Source organism: Haemaphysalis longicornis, unplaced genomic scaffold (assembly GCF_048455015.1).
Source record: "Haemaphysalis longicornis isolate Haplotype H1 unplaced genomic scaffold, Haemaphysalis longicornis Haplotype H1 scaffold_6, whole genome shotgun sequence".
NCBI classification, from domain to species: Eukaryota; Metazoa; Arthropoda; class Arachnida; order Ixodida; family Ixodidae; genus Haemaphysalis; species Haemaphysalis longicornis.
This window is the reverse complement of record NW_027526407.1, coordinates 32,114,766-32,142,130: the sequence shown is the minus strand read 5'-3', so window position 1 is coordinate 32,142,130 and position 27,365 is coordinate 32,114,766. Positions and strand designations below refer to the sequence as shown.

The 27,365-nt window shown below is 46.7% G+C and overlaps 1 long non-coding RNA gene across 1 annotated transcript; it reads left to right on the top strand.

Moving 5' to 3' along the window:
* LOC144141474 (uncharacterized) lies at nt 1-23,605 on the top strand. The gene is made up of 3 exons (XR_013316614.1): nt 1-117; nt 20,276-20,362; nt 23,336-23,605. It is a non-coding gene; the product is annotated as an uncharacterized LOC144141474 (long non-coding RNA).
* Nucleotides 23,606-27,365: the final 3,760 nt, after the last annotated feature.

Here is a 27,365-nt window from a genome sequence, read left to right as displayed (position 1 = left end):
GGAAGCACAAGTCGCGATTTCGGGGAGACTTTGTTATAAAGCCAAAGCCGAAACACGATTTGCCTATACAAAAGCTCACTGTTGATCAAAGGCGATACATGATTGTGTCAACCGAAGGTAAGTAGTATTTTTAAAGCATTTGAATGTTTGTTTCCTCCATCTGACGGCGGCCTGCACCTCGGCAAGAAAGCTACCTTATGATGCCGGATGAGGGGAGCGGTAGTATATGATATATTCTGCCGAATATTACGCCAAAACGACAGCCCGAAGCACTGGCTGACGTAAGTAAATAAACAAGTATGTCAGAATACCAGTTGGATTGCCACCAAATATTTACAGTATTAATTACACTCATGTCGGCTGGTGCTAACGTGACTTTCTAAAAATTATCTATATAAAGAAGAAATCAGCTCTTCTGGCCTTATAAAGCCACATGAACAATATAGTGTGATTGACGGCTGCTAACAAAAGCAACCGCCGATGAACATGATTCTACGATTGTGCTGGTGCCTCTGGGTACAATCGATCGCACAGCTACAATGCTAGCGTGGTACCATGCACTTTGTAGTGCCGGTAACTGCTTAAGATGCAAAGAGAACATTTTTAAAACTTGTCACTGATATTGTCTTTTTGTTGAAAAACCAGCCTCCATAAGGGGTGAAATGAAGCTGAGTAAGTAATATTTCACTAGCTTTTTTCAGTCAGATAAGGAGTACAAATGTACTTTCAACCTCCCCATTTCATAGAGGCGATCTTCCGTGCAAGCCGGGTCTGCTTCGCAAGCGCTGTAGTCCCACACACGAGGCGAACGCCAGTACGAGGAGTCGCTTGCACTTAGTTTACCAGTAGGTGTCCGGCGCCACCAAGGCCCAAGAATGCACATTGTGGCTTCCACAGCCAAGGTGGACGCTCAACTCGCCCACCGCCTGCGGTAGGACATGCCTCCAGGCTCCTTCCCCTCCCGGCAATGCGTACAAATCCGCGGGGCTCCACCCGATCTACACGGATCAGGGGCGCCTCGCAAGGGTAAAGGCATCTTTTCAGGTGTGAATTCTCCTTTCAAGGGTCCACACTTGACTAAGGACGCCAGTGCCCATTAAAGAAACAGGCGGGTTCCCGGCGGTTAGCGGATGCGAACCCGCATTTACCGTATACGAGGCGAGTACTGTACCTCTGAGCCATCGCTGCGGTGTAACGGGAAATGAAGGGAAAGCGGCTTTGAAGATTAAATATCTTTAGTTGCACAGGCGGATACCCGTAACTCATTCTAAAATGTTGCAGCCAAGTAAAATTACAAAAACAAAGACATCCGGAGAATTGTACAGATGCCGTTGGGTCAGCTACCTCAGCAACCGCTCATCTGCGGACCCTGGACAATAGTTTTTTAGGCCTGCATGTAGACCTGCACAGCGGTTGGAGTTATTACCGCTGTCAGAAGCCGACAAATTGGAACCCACCGAATGCCAAGAATCTTAAGGGCCCATTACTGAAAACATGGACTCGACAGTGAATTCACCGTCTCTACAGGGCATCGTTTGGAGAAAAAACCCCACTGCCCACCAAAGGCAAGTGAGATGATGGCCGCAGGGATCTCTCAGAAGGCCTTCATGGTTGGTTATGTATCCGTTAAGGAGACCGATAACGTAAATACCTTGAACCGCCAGAAACTGACGGAGTACTTACGCTGAGTTGCGATTAGAAAGGTTATAGAAATGCAATTTATAACCTTGCCATTTATAACCTTATCATAGACGCGTTAAAGGTCATCACCGTCTTAGAAAATATCCACATATTTTTTTTCCTGGCCAATTGGAAGAAAAGAATGGCTTCTTTCACATCTGATGTAGACCTGAAGATCAACTACAGTAACTTAATGCAGATTCTTTCGTCAACGGTCCGCATCCTGGATATCCATGGCACCGGTCGCACGCGCTTCATAAAAGTTGTCTTTCAATGCGATTCACTTCGGGCGTCTATGAAGCTAGAATACGTGTGCGTCCGTATGTGCCACGCCCCCTTTAATGCCACAGGTGCCAGAAGCTGGGTCATGTTAATGCTGCTTGCAAGAATGCCGTTGCATGCAAGCTGGGTGGTAGTACTCATGGCCATGCTAGCTGCAAAGCACGCTGAAGTGTGCAAACTGTTCGCGCTCCAACGAGACAACTTCATATGAATGCCCAAAAATGATGCACGAGCGTCGAATTCGGCTTACGATAGTCCCGGAGAACTCTACCCACAGAGAGGCTACATAATCTGAAGGGCGACTTCGTAGAAGATCCCGTCGGAGAAATTGACAGCCCCGCAGTAAATCCCGGCACAATGACTTGCAAACCATACCGGTGCAACCCTTACCGCCATCACTGCCACTACCACCGCTAGTGCGGGTACAGGAGGATTCACGACCACCTCCTACTCTTCCTCGAGCGGCAAACACTGCATACGGAACTTTGCCCAAAGAAGACTGGTCGGCATTGCCGCAAGTAGCTTCTGCATTAGAAAAATCGCCCAGGGAAGCAAGGCTTGCATGCTTCGCATGCCGGTGAAGAGGGGCTGGCCAATTACAGGGTTTCACGCATGCTTAAATAGCTGCTAAATGTCATGCGAAGATTGATCTCTGGTCTGCAAAGCCAAACTGCAGAATCGTGCTGCAGGTTTTAAATGCATTTGAACCGCTCCTTCTGGTACTTCAGTTAGTTCACATGACGCAATGAACAAATGCACAATTATATGAAGAGATACCCCACAATTTTTTTGTGATGCAGTGGAACGCAATAAGACTACAAGAGAAGATGTCTGATTTTTAGCAGCGTATGTTTAAGGACCAATTTTCTGTTGTGATATGCGAACGAAATATTTCTTCCCGGTTTCGTCTCTTTGGTTACGTTCTGCAGTTCTCATAGGCAGGTAGAATACCCATAAAGGTAGCAACGCGCGTACGTCGGAACATACCCTACATCAAATTTACGACTTCCGCGCATGCCTCGAATAAACATATCTGCGTGAGTTGAACTCACGAATGTGGGCTATAGTGTCGCTTATCGGCGCTTACATTCCTGCCCGCGCGGACATTGAGTGCCCGTGCCTGGACTCTGTTGTGCACACCTGCCTTTGTCCACGCGTCATAGTCGGCGATTTCAATGCGCACCACCTCCAGTGGGGCAGGGGCACAATTTAGAAGAGAGGAAACGATCTGGTGGACTTTACGCCATGATTACCTTATTTCGTGGTCACTGATACAGTAGTTGCTTAGACCTAGCGGTGGTATCAAGGAATCCATCGCCATCTTTCATTTTGTGCTCTGATGAATCACATGGGAGTGGCTACGTACCAACTTACGTGCAACTTCAATGGTTCCACCCGTCTGATGCCCCTAGGGTTCGTTGTTCGGACCAGCCGAAGTTCACGCTGAGGGTTGAGGAGTCATGCGCAAATATTACGTCTGCGTCAGATGTAGAAGGCACTGTATTATCTGCTATAGTAGCCAGAACTAATTATGTCACTGCTTTCAACCATCCAATGCCTCGTATAGGAACGACTACATGCCTTCCGACGCCATGCAGAGAGGAAGCACAGAAAGACTCAAGCTGCAGCAAGTCAGTCAGAATGTCCTCGGACACAGCGGAAAATACTACGTCATTTAGAAAAACTGGAAAGAAACCGTTGGCGGCAGTTCTGCTCGTCGTTAGATCCGTGCGAGCCCCTTTCAAGGATCTGGCAAGGTATGCGAGCTCTTAAGCATCACCCTCAATATTTTTGTCTAATTTCGGGCTTTGGCTCTTCATCTGGGGCAAATGGAAGAGGAAGTGGCCGAGGCATACTACAAAAGGCTTGTTGTCCCGAGATGATGATGAGGTGTCTTGACCAGCTTAGAAAGATGGGCGCAGGAAAGCCACTGAATGGTTTAACAAAAGACATTTTTTACACATGAAAAAAACACGTACTGCAAAGCACTCAAGAAATCAAGTGCACCTAACCAATAACAATTCAATTCCTAACTAGATATTCCAAAATACAATTCAAACCAAAATACAAAAGTCTCTACAATAAATTTCGCACACGGTTATTTCAAATACACCCCTTAATATCCAATCACACTGTCCTAAGCAAAGTCTCTAGAACAGGTATACTCTCAAGTTGTTTCCTACGACATGGACTGGCCTATCCCGGTCATCGGAGCTGACGTGTCGCCCACTTGCGTGGCCCTTACGCGGTGATAACCGTCCTCTCTCGTGGTGGTGGCGGCGTCGCTGTGCTCGGTCGTCGTGTAGACGGCGTTGGCACCGCGGGTCCCAACGTAGTTTCTCGGTGGCTCTCCCCGTGGTAGCCGCGGCCGCTGAAGGTCCTCAGGACGATCACGAACGTAGCCTTTCGGACCGTCGAAGTTAAGTTCGACGGCGTGTAGACGCTTACCAGCAGGTGCCTGAACGTTGCTGCTTGGGTGACGGATACGCAGGTTTGGGGCCACTAGGACGCCACAGTCGATGCGAAGTCGGCCCGCTCCTTTCAAGGCTTGGTAGGCATAGTCGTTGGCCTGGCCGCGTCCACCTGGCTCGTTTCTTGAAGCTCACGTGCTCTCTTCGTCTCCTGGTTTCTTTTCTTTACCTTCCTCCTTCTGCTTGTCGCTTCTAACCCCTCTCGGCTGCATCCCGGCACTCTCTGTTTGGCTGCTAGCCTTTTAAATGCAGAGCATTTCTTTAACTCACATGTAGCGTCCGCCGTCCGTCCGGAACAGCTCAGCGCGCAGGTGCGCCCTCTCCCCCACACCTCCTCTCCCGCATCACGCTACTCTCCTCGCTCTCAACAACAGGTCCGCACCCCTCCCCCTACACTACATAAAAAAACAATACTTAAGCGCCTGGTTTCGATCCCACGACCCTCCGGGCGGAACGCAAGGTACATGGTGCTCTTCCCACTGCGCCACAAAGCCGACACAGTTTCAAAGGCTACGAATGCGCCTTATATGCTTAACTCATTCAAACTACGTCAAGAAGCTGCTGATACAACGCATTCACTACCTGTGGGCGGAAGGCGAGGTACATGGTGCGCTTCCCACTGCGCCACAAAGCCGACACAAAATAGAGGGCTACGAACGCGCCTTACATCCTTGACTCATTCAAACTACGTCAAGAAGCTGCTGATACAACGCATTCACTACCTGTGGGCGGAAGGCGAGGTACATGGTGCGCTTCCCACTGCGCCACAAAGCCGACACAAAATAGAGGGCTACGAACGCGCCTTACATCCTTGACTCATTCAAACTACGTCAAGAAGCTGCTGATACAACGCATTCACTACCTGTGGGCGGAAGGCGAGGTACATGGTGCTCTTCCCACTGCGCCACAAAGCCGACACAAAATAGAGGGCTACGAACGCGCCTTACATCCTTGACTCATTCAAACTACGTCAAGAAGCTGCTGATACAACGCATTCACTACCTGTGGGCGGAAGGCGAGGTACATGGTGCGCTTCCCACTGCGCCACAAAGCCGACACAAAATAGAGGGCTACGAACGCGCCTTACATCCTTGACTCATTCAAACTACGTCAAGAAGCTGCTGATACAACGCATTCACTACCTGTGGGCGGAAGGCGAGGTACATGGTGCTCTTCCCACTGCGCCACAAAGCCGACACAAAATAGAGGGCTACGAACGCGCCTTACATCCTTGACTCATTCAAACTACGTCAAGAAGCTGCTGATACAACGCATTCACTACCTGTGGGCGGAAGGCGAGGTACATGGTGCGCTTCCCACTGCGCCACAAAGCCGACACAAAATAGAGGGCTACGAACGCGCCTTACATCCTTGACTCATTCAAACTACGTCAAGAAGCTGCTGATACAACGCATTCACTACCTGTGGGCGGAAGGCGAGGTACATGGTGCTCTTCCCACTGCGCCACAAAGCCGACACAAAATAGAGGGCTACGAACGCGCCTTACATCCTTGACTCATTCAAACTACGTCAAGAAGCTGCTGATACAACGCATTCACTACCTGTGGGCGGAAGGCGAGGTACATGGTGCTCTTCCCACTGCGCCACAAAGCCGACACAGTTTCAAAGGCTACGAATGCGCCTTATATCCTTGACTCATTCAAACTACGTCAAGAAGCTGCTGATACAACGCATTCACTACCTGTGGGCGGAAGGCGAGGTACATGGTGCGCTTCCCACTGCGCCACAAAGCCGACACAAAATAGAGGGCTACGAACGCGCCTTACATCCTTGACTCATTCAAACTACGTCAAGAAGCTGCTGATACAACGCATTCACTACCTGTGGGCGGAAGGCGAGGTACATGGTGCTCTTCCCACTGCGCCACAAAGCCGACACAAAATAGAGGGCTACGAACGCGCCTTACATCCTTGACTCATTCAAACTACGTCAAGAAGCTGCTGATACAACGCATTCACTACCTGTGGGCGGAAGGCGAGGTACATGGTGCTCTTCCCACTGCGCCACAAAGCCGACACAAAATAGAGGGCTACGAACGCGCCTTACATCCTTGACTCATTCAAACTACGTCAAGAAGCTGCTGATACAACGCATTCACTACCTGTGGGCGGAAGGCGAGGTACATGGTGCTCTTCCCACTGCGCCACAAAGCCGACACAAAATAGAGGGCTACGAACGCGCCTTACATCCTTGACTCATTCAAACTACGTCAAGAAGCTGCTGATACAACGCATTCACTACCTGTGGGCGGAAGGCGAGGTACATGGTGCGCTTCCCACTGCGCCACAAAGCCGACACAAAATAGAGGGCTACGAACGCGCCTTACATCCTTGACTCATTCAAACTACGTCAAGAAGCTGCTGATACAACGCATTCACTACCTGTGGGCGGAAGGCGAGGTACATGGTGCTCTTCCCACTGCGCCACAAAGCCGACACAAAATAGAGGGCTACGAACGCGCCTTACATCCTTGACTCATTCAAACTACGTCAAGAAGCTGCTGATACAACGCATTCACTACCTGTGGGCGGAAGGCGAGGTACATGGTGCTCTTCCCACTGCGCCACAAAGCCGACACAAAATAGAGGGCTACGAACGCGCCTTACATCCTTGACTCATTCAAACTACGTCAAGAAGCTGCTGATACAACGCATTCACTACCTGTGGGCGGAAGGCGAGGTACATGGTGCTCTTCCCACTGCGCCACAAAGCCGACACAGTTTCAAAGGCTACGAATGCGCCTTATATCCTTGACTCATTCAAACTACGTCAAGAAGCTGCTGATACAACGCATTCACTACCTGTGGGCGGAAGGCGAGGTACATGGTGCGCTTCCCACTGCGCCACAAAGCCGACACAAAATAGAGGGCTACGAACGCGCCTTACATCCTTGACTCATTCAAACTACGTCAAGAAGCTGCTGATACAACGCATTCACTACCTGTGGGCGGAAGGCGAGGTACATGGTGCTCTTCCCACTGCGCCACAAAGCCGACACAAAATAGAGGGCTACGAACGCGCCTTACATCCTTGACTCATTCAAACTACGTCAAGAAGCTGCTGATACAACGCATTCACTACCTGTGGGCGGAAGGCGAGGTACATGGTGCGCTTCCCACTGCGCCACAAAGCCGACACAAAATAGAGGGCTACGAACGCGCCTTACATCCTTGACTCATTCAAACTACGTCAAGAAGCTGCTGATACAACGCATTCACTACCTGTGGGCGGAAGGCGAGGTACATGGTGCTCTTCCCACTGCGCCACAAAGCCGACACAAAATAGAGGGCTACGAACGCGCCTTACATCCTTGACTCATTCAAACTACGTCAAGAAGCTGCTGATACAACGCATTCACTACCTGTGGGCGGAAGGCGAGGTACATGGTGCGCTTCCCACTGCGCCACAAAGCCGACACAAAATAGAGGGCTACGAACGCGCCTTACATCCTTGACTCATTCAAACTACGTCAAGAAGCTGCTGATACAACGCATTCACTACCTGTGGGCGGAAGGCGAGGTACATGGTGCTCTTCCCACTGCGCCACAAAGCCGACACAAAATAGAGGGCTACGAACGCGCCTTACATCCTTGACTCATTCAAACTACGTCAAGAAGCTGCTGATACAACGCATTCACTACCTGTGGGCGGAAGGCGAGGTACATGGTGCGCTTCCCACTGCGCCACAAAGCCGACACAAAATAGAGGGCTACGAACGCGCCTTACATCCTTGACTCATTCAAACTACGTCAAGAAGCTGCTGATACAACGCATTCACTACCTGTGGGCGGAAGGCGAGGTACATGGTGCTCTTCCCACTGCGCCACAAAGCCGACACAAAATAGAGGGCTACGAACGCGCCTTACATCCTTGACTCATTCAAACTACGTCAAGAAGCTGCTGATACAACGCATTCACTACCTGTGGGCGGAAGGCGAGGTACATGGTGCTCTTCCCACTGCGCCACAAAGCCGACACAAAATAGAGGGCTACGAACGCGCCTTACATCCTTGACTCATTCAAACTACGTCAAGAAGCTGCTGATACAACGCATTCACTACCTGTGGGCGGAAGGCGAGGTACATGGTGCGCTTCCCACTGCGCCACAAAGCCGACACAAAATAGAGGGCTACGAACGCGCCTTACATCCTTGACTCATTCAAACTACGTCAAGAAGCTGCTGATACAACGCATTCACTACCTGTGGGCGGAAGGCGAGGTACATGGTGCTCTTCCCACTGCGCCACAAAACCGACACAGAATCAAAGGCTACGAACGCGCCTTATATCCTTGACTCATTCAAACTACGTCTAGAAGCTGCTGATACAAGGCCTTCACTACCACCAACTCCCCAAACACTAAACGTTAACGCAATACACCCACCCCCTATGTGACGCATTTACTCGAGTCCCCCTCGCGGGGAGATGGGCCCAATTTTTTTGTTTCAATATTTGGTAACCGCGCCGTAGCTTCGCCGCGACGTACTCGGACTACCTGTCCCATGCGCTACAATATTTAGCCTGGTGCAGCGGGGTTCCGGCGCGTCGTTCGTCGCTCAATGCGTTCCTGGCGCGCCGTTCAAATTTCTGGCCTTTGATTGCTTTTCTGAGGGGGGGGGGAGGGGGTAGTTTATCTTCTCCCACGGCGTGCGCCTGAGACATGACAGATAGATCCCACGCCATGGTCACTAGTGAAAGCCACACACCACAGACAACAGACAACCGCCTAAACGTCTTTTTCACGATGCAAGAGCTTGATGCCGCTCTTTCATCCCCCCGCCGTTAATCTGCTTTAGGGCCTGGTGGCGTCCGCTACTTCGTTTTGCCAAGCTTTGGCAACGAAGACCGAAAAGCCCCCTATCATGATTTAATGCAATACGTACCTCTGGCTGCGTTCCAAACTACTGGAATTGTAGTCATGCAGTTGTCAATTTGAAGCAGGAAATATCCCCTTTGGAGTTTTCCTCATACAGGCCATCGCCATGGGAAGCTGCACTGGAAAGATAATGGAGAACGGTGATGGCTACACTGGAATGGTTTCTGGAGAAAAATAATTTTTATTCAGATTTGATAACCGGTTTTCCAAGTTTCGATTGTGTATAGACAGTGTCATCGAGCTGGTGTCAGCTGCAGAACAAAAACCATATCGCCGAATTCTGTATGTACTCTTTTTCGACATCAAAAGCGCTTATGACAATGTTTCCCAACATGCTATTATGGATGCTCATAAAACCGTGGGAGTGGGCAGCCTACTCTACACTAGGATCTCAAATTACCTCACTGGCCCCACAGCATTCACGTCCACGTCTTTTGGCGAGACATAGCGCCACCGGATCAGTCGTGGTGTTCTTTAGTTATGAGTACTGAGCCCTACGGCCCTACTCTGTTTTATATTACACTCATCGGCCTCGTTGACGAAATGCCTGAAACTGTAAGAGTCACTATAAACACTGAAAATATGTGCATTTTGGCTTCTGGTGTAACTCGACCACAGTTGCGAGCTCGTCTACAGGGAGCTGCAACAATAACATTTGGGTAATTGCGCCGCCAAAAATTTGTATGATTGGTTATCAGGTTTAACGCCCCGTCGCTCCACAGGCTATGAGACGCTCCGTAATGGAGCGCCGGGGACTAATTTTGACCACCTAGAGATTTGTGACGTTCGCCGAAATCTCAGCCACACAGGCGTTCCCGCGGTTCTCAGTTTGTCTCCAGCAAAATACGCTGTTCTTCCCTCGTCCATCACCTCACCACCATGAAATCTACTTTATTACCGTACGTTACGCACCACATATTCCTGGGCGTTGTTGTGGACCGCCACCTGTCATAGACAAAACATATCGCAATGCTAAAGTCAAAACTTGTAAGCTTCGTGCAAGTTCTCCGTTTCGTGGCAACATTGAGAATGGGCACATCTGAGAGCGTTCCTCTGCGGTTATACTGAGCTCATTTTTTGGGTTACCTTCGTTATAGCCCACCAGTCACCCCCAACTTGCCCACTTAATGCGCCTGTAGATTGGAATTATTGCAATTGCAGGCCCTAGGGGTATGCCTGGGTCTACCGTGATGTACTTCGTTTCTGAGTATGATTGCCGAGGCACGTGCCTATCCGATGGATGCACTCCTTTCGTGCGAACCGCTTCGTCTCTACTTCCGCTGGCTCACGAGGCATGCACACCAGTCATTGTCGATCATTCCCGTCACATGCTCCAGAAGCCGTTTTGCGGCAGACGTTTCGTGTCGTCAACGTATAATTTCCTCTCGTTACGCCACAACGGTGGTTTCACAAAATCCTCTGTGGGTGCTATCAACACCATTAATCCCCCTTTCCTTCCCCGAAATGATCAATGAAACCTGCTTCCCTGAGTGACCGTCAAACAGTTTACCTCGGCATCGTTGAGAAATACATAGGGCAGAAATACGCATGTTTACAGCGATGGTTTTGTGACTGAGCCCTGGTCAACCACGCCTACGGTGATTCCAAGCTTGGGAGTAACCCGTCACTTCACACTGGACAAGACAACCTCTATGATAAAAAAACTGGTAGCCACCAAGGAGGCAATTTCGTTAGTCTGTTGTCAACCACCCCTAGCCTGGACCCTGTACTGGGACGCCAAGCCAACCCGTTCGGTCCTCGATGGTGTCACGAGGCAAGATCATTATAACGCGCTTCCTGCAGGGGTGGTTCAGCTACGCTCTTTTGCGGTGCAGCAAGGCGACGTTTTGACGTTTCAACGAGTTCGTTGAATGGGTTGACACGGAGGCAAGAAGGCTTCAGCAGGCACAAAAGTCGTGCCCGTTCTTTTCGCCACACAAGAGACGACCGCTCTTTTCAATACTAATTAGCATTGAAAACAGCGGTTTCACGAAGGTTGACCTTCGTAAAACCAGAAAGAATTATTGGGCCCACCCTCACCACTGCAACAGAAGTCTCTATGGACTGGACCCTGATTTCATGCTCCGGATGCCCCCACGAACTCCGCGAAGTCATTCGTCGCTTCTCCACCGACTGCGGCTCGGCCTAGCTTTTACTCGTCGCTACCAACACCTCATCGGTGGTTTGGGTCACCCTGATTGTGAGTCGTGTCACATGCTGAAGACTATAGAGCATGTACTGTGGAACTTCCCCTGCTACGCGCATTGCCATGGAAAGTTATCCACGACGTTGGCCCGGTAAGGCAATCGCACATTGTCTGAGGACGTGCTGCTGGGATTCTGACCAGACACACAGTGTTCAAACAAGGCCTTCAAGGCAGTGCTGGCATACCTAAAAAGCAGGTTTTCGGCAGATAGATTGTAGCCTAATACCGCAATGGAGAACTATTGAGCATGTACTGTACATGTCATAGGCATTTTCGTATATAGTTATACCCTCACATCTATTTTTATCATCATACGTGTCACCCTCTATCTGTGCACTTCTCTGCCTTCCTCCCCCCTCACACAGAGTTGCAGACTAGTGGCTGTACGATCAAGCCGACCTCTCTTTGTTTTCCTTCCATTCAATGACGTATCTCTCTCTAACCTTCTCTAGCCCGAATGCTGAAACTTGTCGAGGATCCAATCAAGGTGAAACTAATACCATCAAACTTCGGGTACCGGCTGACGGGGTTTAGCTTAAACCATATTTAACTAACATGGACATTCGTCCTCCATTGTGGCAATGCTGTGCTATGGCAAGTTTCACTGAGTGCGGCCATGTTACTTTATACTGCACACAAAGCACAAACGACATTAGCGGGTACGTGCTTCGCTACGAGTAAAATTGTTCGCATGTAATTAACATATTCAAATTGCCTATGTAGGCCTCACAAGATGTTTCTAGCACAGATTTGCAGTTTTCAGGCCGCAATTCTACTAAATCCACCTTTCGTTGGGTAACGCCGGCGATCTGTGGCGGTGTTGGCGTGCGTATTCCGCTCTCCATTCGAGTATCGGGTTCTACTCCAACAAGACCAAACTTTTCCCCTTTTTCTTATTAATTAAGTTGCTTTAATTTGTTTTCTCGAGATTCTCTGAGAAATATAGCGTCAATCCTAGCCTAGATTTTTCTAGCCTTTTAAACAGCAGAGCTTTTTAAGCCAGTTCCACCGCCGAGCCTTTCCAGAGAACTCAGCCCAGCCGAGCGCAGGTTGGCGTGCTTTTGTGAGCAGCGCCCGGCATCGTGCAGGCATGCGCGTAGGTTTCGGCAAGGTGAGGAACTCGCAAAGAAAATACCGAGAAAAATGCCAAGTGCACGTGAGCGTGCGCCTTTTGAGGGCTGTTCGACGGTGTTGTTGAATGGTAGTGCGGAGCATGTAGCCCTTTGGCGTGGCGTGCTTGTAGCCCTACACGGGGATACTCGAAATAGATCGCCCTCAGCACACAAGCGCCTGCAATATTTTCCCGCCTGCTCCATCTCTGTCAGTGTGCGAATAGTGTTTGCAGCAGCACTAGGATAGGTGTCAAAGTTTGTCCTGCTGCTGACATCAACACACGTGCATGTGACTGACGAGGGCGTCAACCACCACCAGTGGTGCTCCTTATACGACGGAAGTCTTCTTAAGCTGCTGCCCCGCTGGGCCCTTCGGGTTCCCGTGGCGGCATGCGAACCGCACACTTACAGCTGCTCTTTTTGCAGGCTCGTGTATTTTATCGCTAAACCAGTAGTGCCACAGTTCGAAAGTCGGTACCGGAACACATCATTCCTTTGTGCGAATGTTGGTTTGTGCTGTGTTTAGAATTGATGAGTTTGTTCCTCTTACTGCGCTGAGACAAAGCTTGCTTTTGTCATGTGATGTGGAGGAAAATCCAGGGCCAATAAACAAGAAACTAGAGCAAGAGATTGTAAAGGCTGGGTGTTGTCTACCACGGATACTCGAGGCACAAGGCAAGCTGATGAAACTCGAGAAATTAGACCGGGGAGCAAGAACTGAAAGAAAAACTTCAAACCCTGGAAAGCAAAATCGAAAGGTTGGCAGGAGATTTGACTACTGCATTGTGAAGCGAGGGAAGAACAGAACTATCCAGTGAACACAGCAAGCTTGTTGACAGCATGAGAAACGCTTTATTGAATCAGGACGATATAGAAAACCGGTCGCGTAGAAGCAGTCTTTCGATCTTTGGTCTGTCTGGTGGGGGTAAGGAAACGTGGAATGAATGGGAAAAGAGGGTAATTGATTTGTTTGCAGAAAAGTTACGTGTAACAGTGTCCACCTCCGCAATGGAGCGTGCCCATCGAATCGGCAAGGTCGGGGTCGAGAAACCTCGGCCAGTTATTGCGAAATTGGCGTTTTTCAAGGACAAACAAATAGTTATATCTGCTGCTTCAAAACTGAAGGGAACGGATTTTTCTAGTGGTGAATGTTATTCAAAAATCACTCGCCAGCAAACGGACCCGCCGCGGTGGCTCAGTGGCTAAGGCGTTGTGCTGCTGAGCACGAGGTCGCGGGTTCGATTCCCGGCCGCGGCGGCCGCTTTTCTGATGGAGGCGAAAAGCAAAAACGCCCGTGTGTACGAGATTTCGGCGCACGATAAAGATCCCCAGGTGGTCAAAATTAATCCGGAGCCCTCCACTACGGCGCGCCTCATCGCCTGCGTTGCGTCGGCGCGTTAAACCCCACAATCAATCAATCACTCGCCAGCAAACGAAAAGTTACTGGAATACGGGAAGCAAGCTGACTTAAAGGTTACAATAAAATACAACAGGGGCAGAATGGAGGACAAAATCGGAAGTAAATTGTGCGTGTACGACAGCACAGGTGACTCAGTGAAAGAATGCGCTCAATAGCGGTTGGTGGGTGCTAAGGCGCCGCGCAAAAAGAAACTTCCCGAGACCCTATCAGTTATGGTTGTCAATTGCCAAAGTTTAAAGAATAAGGCTTGCGATTTTGATGTCCTAATTCAAATTTCTGAACCCTACGTCGTTTTTGAAACTGTATCTTGGCTAGATGAACATACTTCAGATAATGAAGTTTTTCCAACAGGTTACACAGCCGACCAGAAGGACCGTAATACGCACGGTGGGGGTGTGTTCATTCTGGTTCGAGATGGCATGCAAACCGTACCGAATAGCTTTGACGTAGAATAACATTTTCTTAAGGGAACGGTTCAGTTTTGGGGTCTTTTTATCGGCCTCCCTGTAGCTCTAGTGTGTTACCTTTGCTTAGTTTATCCTAAACTCTTTCACTCTTTCCTCCGAACTAATTATGCTGCCAGGTGATTTCAACATGCCTAATGTTGAATGGTGCAATCTTCGTCCCATTGAAAATAGTCGGTCAGAATTCTATTCTACTTTTTTTGTGCTTTGCAGAGTGTATGACGTTTTTCACTTCGTTAACTTCCCAACACGACTGAGTTCGGGAAGCAATGGTGCCCTGGACCTACTTTTTATAATTCGTAATAATTTAATGAAGTCGGTTGTTTCAACTCTATGCATAAGTGATCGCGATGTCGTTGCAGCTATCATAGAGTGGAAAGCATTAGAAATGAGCAGGCCTCGTCCACGAAAAGCTTTTGTATACGATAGAGGCAAGTTTGATGCCATCAATTCTGAACTTGATACATACCTTCCGTCGTTTATCCAATGCGGTTAGCCCAATGAGATTGAAAGTTTGGTTGTGTTGGGGGGGGGGGGGGGGTTGTTTAAAGAAAAACGGTTGTCTTTGGTAAACCTTTAAGTCCCATCTAAAATTGTAACTGCCAATCGTCGTGGTGATAAATCTTGGATTACTAAAGATATACGTGCGTAAATTAAACGGAAGGCGAGGATGTACAAAGATTATTGTCGCACGCGAAGTACTGATTTATTTGGGAAGGTTAAATTAGGCTCTAGCCCGAAGAAGCAGATAAAGCTGGCGAAGCTTGATTTTTTATCGTCCCTTTATAGCAAAATCAAAATAAATCCAAAAAAAGTATGGCGTTATGTTAAAAGTAACATAAAGGGCATCAGTGGAATTCCTTTTATCATGCACAATGGCGAACTTCTTAAAGATAATATGAGTAGAGCAGAATGCTTCAATGCATATTTTGAATCCGTTTTTTTCTCCGCCATGTAGCTCTGCCTGAATCAGGTTTAAGAAACATTTTGAATAAGCTGAATCCAAAGTCTGCGCATGGTCCCGACGGCATTTCAAACCACAACCTAAAACTTTGGGCTGATCCCATCGTTCCATTTCCAGCCGCATTGTATGGTGTATTGATAAGGTGTGGAAAACTGCCGCGAGAGTGGAAGCAAGCCAATATCACGCCTTTGCACAAATCCGATGACCGTGATAAAGTATCTAACTATCGACCGGTATCGCTAACGCCGTTTGTGGCAAGACACTAGAACACATAATTTATTCTTGCCTTATAAACAACTTCAAGATAATAATTTTTTCACTCCGTCTCAACATGGCTTTCGCGCAGGCCTTTCTTGTGTTACACAGCTAACCGAATTCGTACATGACATCGCTTCATCATTCGACCAGGGCATTCAATTGGGCGCTGTATTTTTGGACTTCAAAAAAGCTTTTGATGTCGTCCCCCACAATCTTTTACTGCAGTAGTTGTCGTTTCTTGGTATTCCTAAAACCCTCATAGATTGGATTAAGGATTATCTGAGCGGCCGTAAGCAATGTGTTGTGATAAATGGTGTGTTTTCATCAACAGCTGATTTACTGTCCGGGGTGCCACAGGGGACCGGTTCTGGGGCCGCTTCTTTTTTTTTTATTTTCATCAATGATTTTCCACTGGGTTTGAAATCTACAGTGAAGCTTTATGCTGATGATTGTGTTTTATATTGCCCAGTCAAGTGTGTTGATGACACCACAGTACTGCAGTCTGACCTCGATAAGATTTTGTCTTGATGTGCTCAGTGGCAAGTGAGTTTAAACCAAACAAAATATTTTCATGTACAACTTACTAACAAGAAAAGGTAGTATCCAGATCCTATTAGTGGAATTCCTGCGCAGTACAAAAGGTAGATCAAGTTAAGTATCTGGGGTAAGATTGACGGCAACACTAGATTGGACCAGTCACGTAGATTTAATCACGTCCAAGGCTTCGCGCTTATTTCATTTTTTACAGAGAAATTTCGGCTACGCGCCGCAAACACTTAAAGAAACTCTGGAAATCACAAATGGGCGCCCATTTCTTGACAATGGTTGTGTTTCTTTGGATCCCTTCATTAATTTACTTAAAGAAAAGCTGGAGAGGGTGCAAAAAAGGGCTACCAGGTTTGTAACAAGTAAGCGTGGTTTTAGAATAAGGAGTTGAGAAATTCTTCAGGCCTTGGGATGGAAACCCCTTTGTGGACGATAGAAAGTTCAAACACTTAAGTTTACTTATAATATATACCATGGTAAGACTGGCATAAATAAAGAAGGGTATTTAAAAATGCCTATTTCTATGTCGGAACGAAAAGATCACGTATATAAAATTAGAGAATATACCTGTAGGTTGAATGTCTTTAAATACTGTTTCTTTCTAAACTCTATTAGCGAGTGGAACGCGCAAAAAATGCCAATATCCTCGGATTTTATTTTTCTAACAGCCATTGACACAGCATTTTGAGTTGATAAAATAGCCAACATATTTAACGTTTGCTTTGTACTTGTTTTGGTAGTTTATTTTGGATTTGTATAATTACTGCTTCCGTTGTACTCCTGTGTTTTGTACTTTTGTTACAATTTTGTGCTGTAAGTGTTTAGATTTCTCTTATATAGTATTATGTATGATTTTAGTTTGGTTATAATTTGATGTTTTTATTCTATTTTCTACTGTCACCCACCACAACAGTGCCCAATAGGCGATGTAGGTAGTAGCAATAAATAAATAAATAAATAAATAAATAAAAAGCACGCAAAGGCGTCAAATGAAGATGGAAGAGGCAGAAGCATAACAGAAAGCTAAAATGCAGGATAGAAGCGATAACCCGGCATGCGGCGCAGTATGCAGCCGAGCTCACGCGACAAAACTGGCGTCAGCTCTGCAATACCTCACTGGGCACGCTGGGAACGGTAAAGACATGGAAGCTCCTCCGCCGCTTACTGGACCACAAACACAATAAGCTGGAGAGTCAGAAAGCAGTCCAGCGCTTGCTACACTCCCATTCTAGCAGCGAGGACCAGGTAATAGATAAGCTTAAAGACAAGTACATTGGCACACACTTACCTGCCATGCCTCCTCGCACGTACGCTGGCTGTACCAACCCGGAGCTAAAAAAACCACAGGACGTCTGGCAGGCACATCAAGCCCTGACCCCCAACACCACTCCAGGCAATGACGGTGTCACAAAAAAGCTACTCCGGAACTTCGACGACACAAGCATCCAAGCCTTAACGGATTACTTCAATGAGCACTGGGGATTGGGCACAATGGCTGCTCAATGGACGTGCGCTGAAATGGGGCTCATTCCGAAGCCAGGCAGACCTACGAAGCTGGACACCTTGCGCCCCATATCACTAACGTCGTGCATAGGGAAACTTTTAAAGCGTATGATGCTATGTACCGGCCCCACCTGTGAACTCATGACATCCTCCTTCAGCTGAACGAAGAAATGTTGGCGCATATTTCTCCTCACTATGGTATGGCTATCCTTGCTCTCTATTTGAAAGGTGAGCGACTACGTGAATGAGAGCGACAACGCCATCCTCAAAAACCTAACTGACACTATCTGCGGAATACGAATGTTCCAGTATATCCAGGTATTCCTCACGGATCGCACGACGACTGTAGGCATCGAACCACAACGAACGGCCCTTCAAAACACGTCCAACAAAGGAACGCCACAGGGAGCGGTGCTTTACCCAACATTATTTAAAAGAGCTATGATAAAGCTCCCGCAAAAACTTAACATCATCCCCAGAATAAACATGCGCTCTACGCCAATCAAAACCCCGATTTTGACCACTAGTGGTTCGGAAGGCGACATGCAGGATGCGCTCCAGAGCCACCGACGCAGTCCTACAGGCGAATTACTTAAACACAGCCACTTTGCCGAAGGAAAGACTTTGCTATGTCTGACGGCCCATCCTACAAGACATTTGAAAATTACAGCGATGCTGTGCCCTCTCAGCTGCTCGATGCCACCAGTAAAACATTCCCTAATTGGGCCGTTTCTTGCATCTAGAAACCAGCTCATGTCATCCTTATTTCAAACTTTACCAAGCCACCGATGCTACTAGTAAAACGTTCCGCTGGTCGGCTTACGCCGAATATTTTAAAGCTTGTGTAAACGTGATAGCGCCTTCTCTGCCATGCTAGCTTCACCAGAATGAATATAGCACCCCACACAAATCGGCTTCCGCCCAACATTAGATGCAGTGCACATTTTAGCGTTTCTTCAACCTGGTCATCAACTTAAAGCCATGGTGTACATTACACCCTGAGCCCAAACAGCGTATGACATCAGTAACGCTGCAGTCGTAGACTTAATTGACGTTCTCAAACTTCTCATGAAGGGGCGGCGATCTGTCCTGCCAATATTTCGAGACCGGAAACTGCCAATACATTGTGAAGAAGGAACCGTTTGATCTTTTTTTGTAGTTATCCCCAGGGGTCACAGCGGATTCCCATATTATCGATATTGTTTCAATTTCACTTTCATGGGACCTGTATGAAGTACCTGATCGTAAATTTTTGGTTTACGCGGATGACATCCCGATGTAAAGAACCTACCAAGAAGTGTCAATTTGTGACCGCTAAGTAATTGACCCTGAATGATATCGCAAAATTCGCTTTTTCGGGCCGCCTTCAATTTTACGCACACATCTCGCACACATCCCGTGAGAACTACTGGGGCTGTCGAAAATTTTCTCCTTGTCCCAACTGGTTTTAAATGACTGAGAAACTACCCCAGGGAGCCAATTGAAGTTAGCCTACACACCGGCGTGGGTAGGCTCGCTCAGACGGAACCCCCAGCTTTATTAGCACAAACAATGGCACGACGCATCGGCACCAGAACGGTGCCTAGCATCGTTAAAAAGCACAGTATTCTTTTCCACAGCTGCGCCTGCGTAGTGAAGTGTGTTACACAGGTCCGTCTTTGGACGAAAATAGTCTATAAGGAGCCATAATTTATGCTAACTTGAAGAAACAACTTTAACTACTGTCAACCACCTGCTCGATGACCTGTGAAAGAGGGAAGCAAGAGTTGCGTTACGACTGCATTCAGCTGTGACTCCACAGAGGATCGACTTGGAATAATATCTTTAATAACTGAGTGCAGCTCCTAAAAGTCTGTACTGTGCCAGCTAACAGCATGCTATAGTCAGAGTGTCTGTCATTTACGCTGGCGCTGGAAGCCTGAAAAACAGTCACATGATTTATCTATATATGAAACGGCAACACGGAATATTTCTCTATACGGAGTTTTAATGTCAGGAGTTTTTCTTTGAAAGTCCTATTGTATACCAAGCTTTGAATGTAACCTGAGAGGAGGTTTTTTAACGTAAAAATCTGCAGTATACAACTTTAAAATCTGCATGTTTCTCCAGAAAGGAAAGTCATTTATTTGAAATAATGTTTTGGCAAATTTTATTTTTTTGCTTACCCCATGCACAAGTCAACGTTACTGTAAAGTATTCCTCCTTGCTCTCTTTGTGTCAGTTGTATGCTAACTGCGAAATGGTTATAGTAATATGGGTAACAACTTGCTCTTCAGTGCTTCAACTGATCTGATTGGGTACTTGGGCAATACGTTGGGCAAAATTTCAAAGCTTGGACAACGAGGAAAAAATTATGAATAATTCCACCTCTTTCTCCAGGCGGTGGCATATCGTTATTTTTAGAGTAAATGATGTGGTTTCGTCATTATTGCTTAGTCTATTTTATAACACTTTTACCTTACTTTTTTAACAGACACGAAAGAAGTAGTTGACCAAGAAACCCTTATTTATCTTAGCTGGGATAATAACTGCGCTGTTTATTACGTTAGCATGGATATCGGTAAGTTATCTAAACTAAACCCTGTCTCTTGTACTTTTATTAATTGTTTCTGTTGTGGAAAAGCTGAAATAAAGTTTCAAAGTTTCAAAGTAATAGCGATGCTCGCAGATCCCAGAGCAACACTCGCTGCAAGGAAGTACTAAAATCCGATATTTAGCGGAATCGCTGTCAGGTGTCGGTAGATATTTCAACACCGTTCTTTGCCGGAAAATGGTTATTGCGTCCCTTTTGCCTTGTCAACCCTCGTGCCCAGTTGAGTAAAGCCTAAATTATGGGCTCCGTCGTGTGTGCCTGTTTGATTTATTAAATAGGTTGCAATACGGGAACATGAGGGCGTGCAAACTTGTACCTGTAGGAACTTATGCCAAAGGGCATACTGTCGCAATTAAAAAAAAAAAAAGTGCCAGTAGCAAGCCTTCTAGTCATCTAGGGCAAGACTATGCGCTACCTGTCTGCCCTCAATGTTATCAACTTTAGTGTTAATACCTGCTTGACCATCTAATATTAGTTGCAATTTATCGGGTCCAGGGTTTAATTCAATGTCGCCGCAACAGATTAACAACTAAAAGTAGAAGGGAGCACGTCGTAGCAAAGAAAAGGAGCAGCGTCTACGAGGCCTCAACAGCGCTTGCTTCTTGATACAATCATCCACTACTTGGGGTGGAACAGGCAAAACAAATACAGACTTCTGGCGCGGTAACAAGTCACTAACCTGTAACAGTAGTAGAAATTGCATGAGCGGCACCGCCATGGCTGCGCCGGTTCCACGCCCCAACAGAGCACTGGCGATTCCCGCTTTTTGTAGGCCCAAGGTACTGCGGAGATCCCAGGGTTCGTAGACTGCTGTGGAACATTGTCCGAGGTCGTCTACGGCGCATGTCGAATTTCAATCTTTGTCGTTAACTGAAGCATAGTTGATAGCTGTGACGTTCATTGACAAGGTTTCCTTGCGTTGTGGATCTGCGTCGTTCCCAAGTGCGTCACAGCAGGCGAAGATTTCCCACGATGGGAAAGAGTAGGTCATCTGCAACAGTAGTAGAAATTGCGTGAGCGGGCACCGCCATGGCTACGGCGGTTCCATGCCCCTGGGCTTCACTTTTTGAATCTACAGACGACGACATTTGGTTACAATTAAAGTCATACCAATTAACAAATCTACACAATTTACACGAAAACAGCGAAATACCTAAGCTAAACGTATTTAAGTCGCGAGAGTCTCCCGGCGTCTTTCGTCGTTTGCTCTTGTTCGGTCGACTGACCCTCGCCTCTAGCTTTAGATCCACCCCAAACACCCCAGACTCTTTAGTTTTATTACATCAAAACGACGCCATCATGGCCGTGTCCCGAAAAAGTGTGATGAGGGGCTACTAACACACACGACTTCTTCAACCAAGGGTTTATACACAAACAATTACTTTATCCGCACTTTAAAGCTAACTTTAACTCAATCTTCAAGGTATTCGTGTAAGGACGGGAAAATAACCAATAAAAACCAACCGACCCATAGAATCTCCCAGCGCTGGCCATCGACCCTCAGGCGGCTTCTAAGTATTGTTCCTACGACGCACGCTGAAGACATTCGGCTTTGTCAACCAGGCGTGTCCATTACAAAAAGAGCTGTCAGTCCCTCGTCACATTTATCAGTTGTAGCGGTGACACTGTAGACCTGTTACGAATTTGAACCTAACTGCGTACCTCGGCCGGTGCAACTTCTCCAAGCGCCGCGGTGGGCCTTTGTCTGTTCATCTCTAGCCCCACGAATGACGCCGCATCGAGGATAACCCCACCGACCAGGACGCATCCGCTCTTTGCATGCTCTAATGCGGTAATTATCCCCGGAAACTAGAGAGACCCTCCGCCGCCGTCACACAGTACCCTCGGCGCCGTATAAACCTGAGACGACAAAGGTGCGGCTCCCTCCAAAAGGATATTAACCACCCTTTCCAGGCTGGGATTTTTTTTATCGGCTGGAAGTGCTACCGTGCTTCCCCAGGAAAACGATGAAACGCAGAAAGCGCTTCCGCTAGTACACTTCAGCGGTGCCTGCACAAAGAAGCTGCGCAGGCTTTTATGCAACAACAAAAACGCAGGACGGAAAACCGCCGGCGTTCTCGCAAAATCTGTAATTGGCTGAGTTAACACATTCAATCGTTAGTTTTGCTTTTTTGAGTCTCTCGATGGACATCTTTGATGTATAGATCTCTCGAACCCGAAGACAAATCTACGCTCCAAACAATGCGCATAAGAGCGGCTGTTAAATAAATTTCAGCCACACGTACGGACACCAACTGCATAAAAATCCAATGCGTGCATTGCTCAAGATATTGGGTATCTTTCTAGTACACTTTCGCAGCTACAAATATTTTGTCAAGAGGGCAGTATCAGCCTAAGGCACTCGGAAACTGTTATCGGCCAGAAATATCGGTCGATTCCGGAAAAATTGCTGCATACAAGTTTTCAGTGCATGGTCCGTTGCTTGTAAGCATATTTTGGGGGACAGTTTCGAAGACGGTAACGCATATTTTCAGAAATTCAAATTGGTTGGAACGATGCGGGTTGTAATGAGAAGGGCGCTTTGGGAGCGTGTTGAAACGAGAAGGGCGTTTTGGGAACGGGCTGGAACAGGAAGCGCCCAAACGGGAAGGTCGTTTCGGGAGCGGCTGCACACGGGACGGGTCAAGCGGGAAGGGCGTTTCGGGAGTGGCTTCAAACGGGACGGGGTCAAGCGGGAATGGGTTCTTTCGGGCTACACCCATTCCTCGTAGGTGTGTGGAACCACTGTCTGTGTCTGTGCCTGTCCTATTTTGGGGTTTATGCACTTGAAATATGATCACAATAACAAGCTAGCTCGAATTTCGACGGCGAGGTCTAATCCTAAATCATGCGGCTGTCTTCAAAATAGCCCAATTTTCTGTAAATTAAAAGTGCAATGTTATGCCGTTGCTGAAAACTGACTCCTTTACTTACATGCAGATACAAACGAGCACACCTACTGTGATATAAGAGTCAAAGATGCAATAGCACAACAAGGACCCGACAAGGAGTGCTTGGAATTCTACACGAACTACTGTACAAACCCGTCACCGCAACCGTTATACGACGCAACCTGCACAACATGAATTTTAGAGTAACGAATACTTCTTCAAATCTACGTATTGTACTTAATCTCTATGCGCACACCACGTGCATTTCGGGGATGCCTGGAGAATTTGTATATGCCGCGTTCTCGCTTGCTTCAATAAAGAGTTGGACAGACATGTGTGACAGTTACACTTCTGTAGCTTACTTGGAAATTTTAAAATCGCCGTAAGAGCTGTCGCTGCTCACTGTGCTACTAACACACTGAACGCTAATGTACAAAGTCTTTATTCATAGCAAAATATATGCGCAGTTCTTCAGACTATTTACATTAGTGCGTTCTCTCTATGGTGCCCCCCTCTTTAACGGGAGACGGCAAATTTCTTAGAAACGGCAATGTGCCGTTTAAATAATAGGATTCATTACATGGCTACACAGGGTATACGTCTAAAGGTTTAGCTTATATGTAATGTTTGAAAGCCCAATAACACTATGTACTGTCCCGGGGTGCCGCACCAACTATTCTTGTTTGAACTCTGCTTACGCCATCCCAGCCGTTGTAGGGGTTACGTTCTTCATATTCATGGCCAATACTGTTTTTTTTGTTCGCTCACAGGTTTTATTCCGTTGTAATACTGGCCCTTTGCGAAACGATGCCCGTCAGACAAATTGCAAGGAAAGAAAATTCAAGGAAATTTGCCAATGTGAACTGTAAAAAAAACTAGACGTAGCTGCGGCGCCCTGCAGACAAATTGCCGAGAAAGGAAATTCAAGGAAATTGGCCAATATGAACTGTCAAAAAAACTAGACGTAGCTTCTCTATTCCTGGTTTTAATGTGATAGTAGGAGGCTTATATATCACTCATTTCAAAGTCTGTTTAAGTGTCGCTTGCAAGGTCAGACAAATGGTGTTTTACGCTTTTTGTCGTCTGCCTTTCCAGCTATAGCCAGTATCATTCGTTGCAGGTTAAAATGTAAGCAAGTTTTGTATTACGCATTAGCTTAGAATATTCAAGTTGTCGTCGCTTGAGCTGTCTGTTAGCACAATCAACAGAATCACTGTGATATCCCGCCTTTGCTGGAAATCAAAGCGAAGGCTGTCGAAAGTGAAAAATCCACTATTGTAGCGAAGCTGAATATATCCGTAATTTCAAGGATTTCAAATATTTTATTAAAAATTCTTCGGCGCAGAAGGAGGTCCCAAAGTAAAACTGTCGTGGGGACCTCTTGTTAATAAATGCGAAAATATTGTTCAAAATATGTAGGCAGTCGAGGTACCGGTCAGGTTTTAGCACGCTAATTGAATATGCAAACACTATAATAAGACATTATGCAATATTAGCTCGGAAAAAAACAGGTCAGAGTACTATAAACCGGGAAGCACAAAAATTATTATTCAAAAAAAATTGTTAGCAAGCATGGTCTTAAACTACTGTACAATGGAGAATAAATATACTGTAGAAGTACTAAAATATCGCAGTTAGGTACGGGTCAGTGTAACACGCCAATAAAATATGCAAGCACTAGAACAAGAAATTATTCAATATTACCTCTGGAAAAACAGGTTTAACTACTATACGAGTCTTTATTATTCGGAAAGATTGTTAAGCAAAAACTATCTCAAACTGCTGTGGAATGAACGCATAGAATAAGACAATTTAATTGTTATCGGTAGTGAATTACATAGTTGAATACCTGCGAAAATGGCTGTTTGTTTGCTGTAATTAGTGTAGACCTTAGGCAGCAGTAGGTTAAGGCCTTGTGCAAATCTTGTGGGGTTGGTGTTTGTTAGGTGGGAATCTAAAAAGTTAGAAATGGTAATGTCGTTTGTGCGAGCCCGAAAGATGATAGCGCCCAGTTGTATTTGAAAAGCGAGTTTTAGCGGTAGAATCTTCAGACTGGTGTAGATGGGAAGCACCGATGCGTTGTAAGGGCTGAATGTAATTAGGCGAACTGCTTGGTTTTGTAAATGATGGAGACATGACAAATGAGTAGAATATGTGTTTCCCCATGACGATAAGCAGTAATTAAGATGACTGTGAACAAAGCATAGTATAGAGATATCAGGATATGTTTCTGAAAATAACTTCGAGATCTGATTAGTACGCGTATACCAAAACTAATTTTTTTGTAAGTGATTTCACGTGGAGAATAAATTTCAGATCAGTGTCGAGTATAACTCCGAGGATTAATACTGTGCTTGACACATGCTTGACACAGAAGGGAAAATTAAATATTTTGTTTTTGTGGGGTTTATCTGGAGTGTGTTTTTATTACACCATGCCGCAATATTTTCGAGGTCCTGGTTTAGCCTCGCAGTTAGGTCGTCTGGATTAGGACCACCTGTTAATATTGTGGTGTCATCAGCGTGAAGAATACATGTAGTGTTATTTAGGCACGTAGGCGAGTCATTATTATATACTAAAAAGAGAAGTGAACCTAAAATTGACCTTTGCAGAGCGCCTTTATTTACAGTTAAGCCCCAACCACATGGAGCGATTTTGCAAGCGACTTGGGGAGCGACGCGACTAGCGACGAACTACTGTTCGCCGCGGACCAAGTCGCTCATCGAATCGCTCGGTTCTGGGTCGCCAGAAACAGTCGCTCGCCTCCCGGAAGTGGCCTCAGCCACTAGCCAATAGGAGAGCCCCTACGTAAGCACGCAACCTCCGGTTTTGGAAGAGGACGGGGGGAAGACGTTGCAAATCCACGCAGACGGCGTTAGCGGTGCAGCGGAAAAGAAAGCTTCGCGTGGCAAAGCTTGTGTACATGCTGAAGCAGGAGCAAGAAGTCTCCCGCACACACTGGGTGAGACCCGTGTGGGAAAAACGACGTCAAGAAAGCGAATTCTTCACGGCGTTCATGTTGGAGCCGAGAGACGAGGCGCAGAAGGAAAAGCGTGCGCTATCGCTAACCCATGGCAAACCAGTTTTAGAGATGCAATGAAGTGCAAAAAGCAAGGTAGAAAGGCGTAATACTTTTTAGTCATGCTTTTTATGACAAATGTACAAAAAAATGTTTGCAAACAACCAGCGTACCAAGCGCGTGTGTGCGGCAACATTGAAATCGCCATCCTCAGTCGCTCGAGCAGTCGCTGTCATGTGGTTGCCTCGGCGAGCGACTTCGGTTCGGCGACTGGAAAAGTCGCTCCATGTGGTTGGCGCTTTATAGGTTGGGAAGTTGCGTCTAAAAGGCGTACCCCTTGGGTCCTGTCTGCTAAGTAGCTCCGCAAAAGTGTTAGAGGTGGCCCACAAATTCCTAGCGATTCCAATTTAGAAAAAAGAATTTTATGATTAATGGCATCGAAAGCTTTAGTGAAATCAATAAATGCCGCTCCACCCCAGTGACATTTATCAATGAGCTGTTTAACCTTATCGAGATTTCGGCGCACGATAAAGATCCCCAGGTGGTCAAAATTAATCCGGAGCCCTCCACTACGGCGCGCCTCATCGCCTGCGTTGCGTCGGCGCGTTAAACCCCAGAATCAGAATTAGAATCTGTTTAACCTTATCTGTAAATTCTATAAGCGCAAGTTTTCTTGAAAGATTAGGCCGAAAACCAAACTGGAAGTTGATTAGAAGGTTAAATTTAGCGAAATATGCCATTAGACTATCTGAAATGAGCTTCTGGGTTAATTTGCTAAAAAACATAGGAATAGTTATAGGGCGGTAATTAGCTAAAACATTACGTTCTCCTTTTTTAAGACAAAGAATTTTGCCACGTTTAGGTTCAGACGGAAAAACGCCGGTCGTAAATATGTTATTGATTATGCTAGCAAGTACAGCGGACACGTCATGAAAAACTAGCTTTATTTTAAAAGGGTGAATTAAATCTAACCCGGGGTCAGTGGTTTTTTTTTTATAAATTTGAAATTACATTATGTACTTTGTCAGCTGAGGTAGGACTCAGGTAAAATTATGTGAAC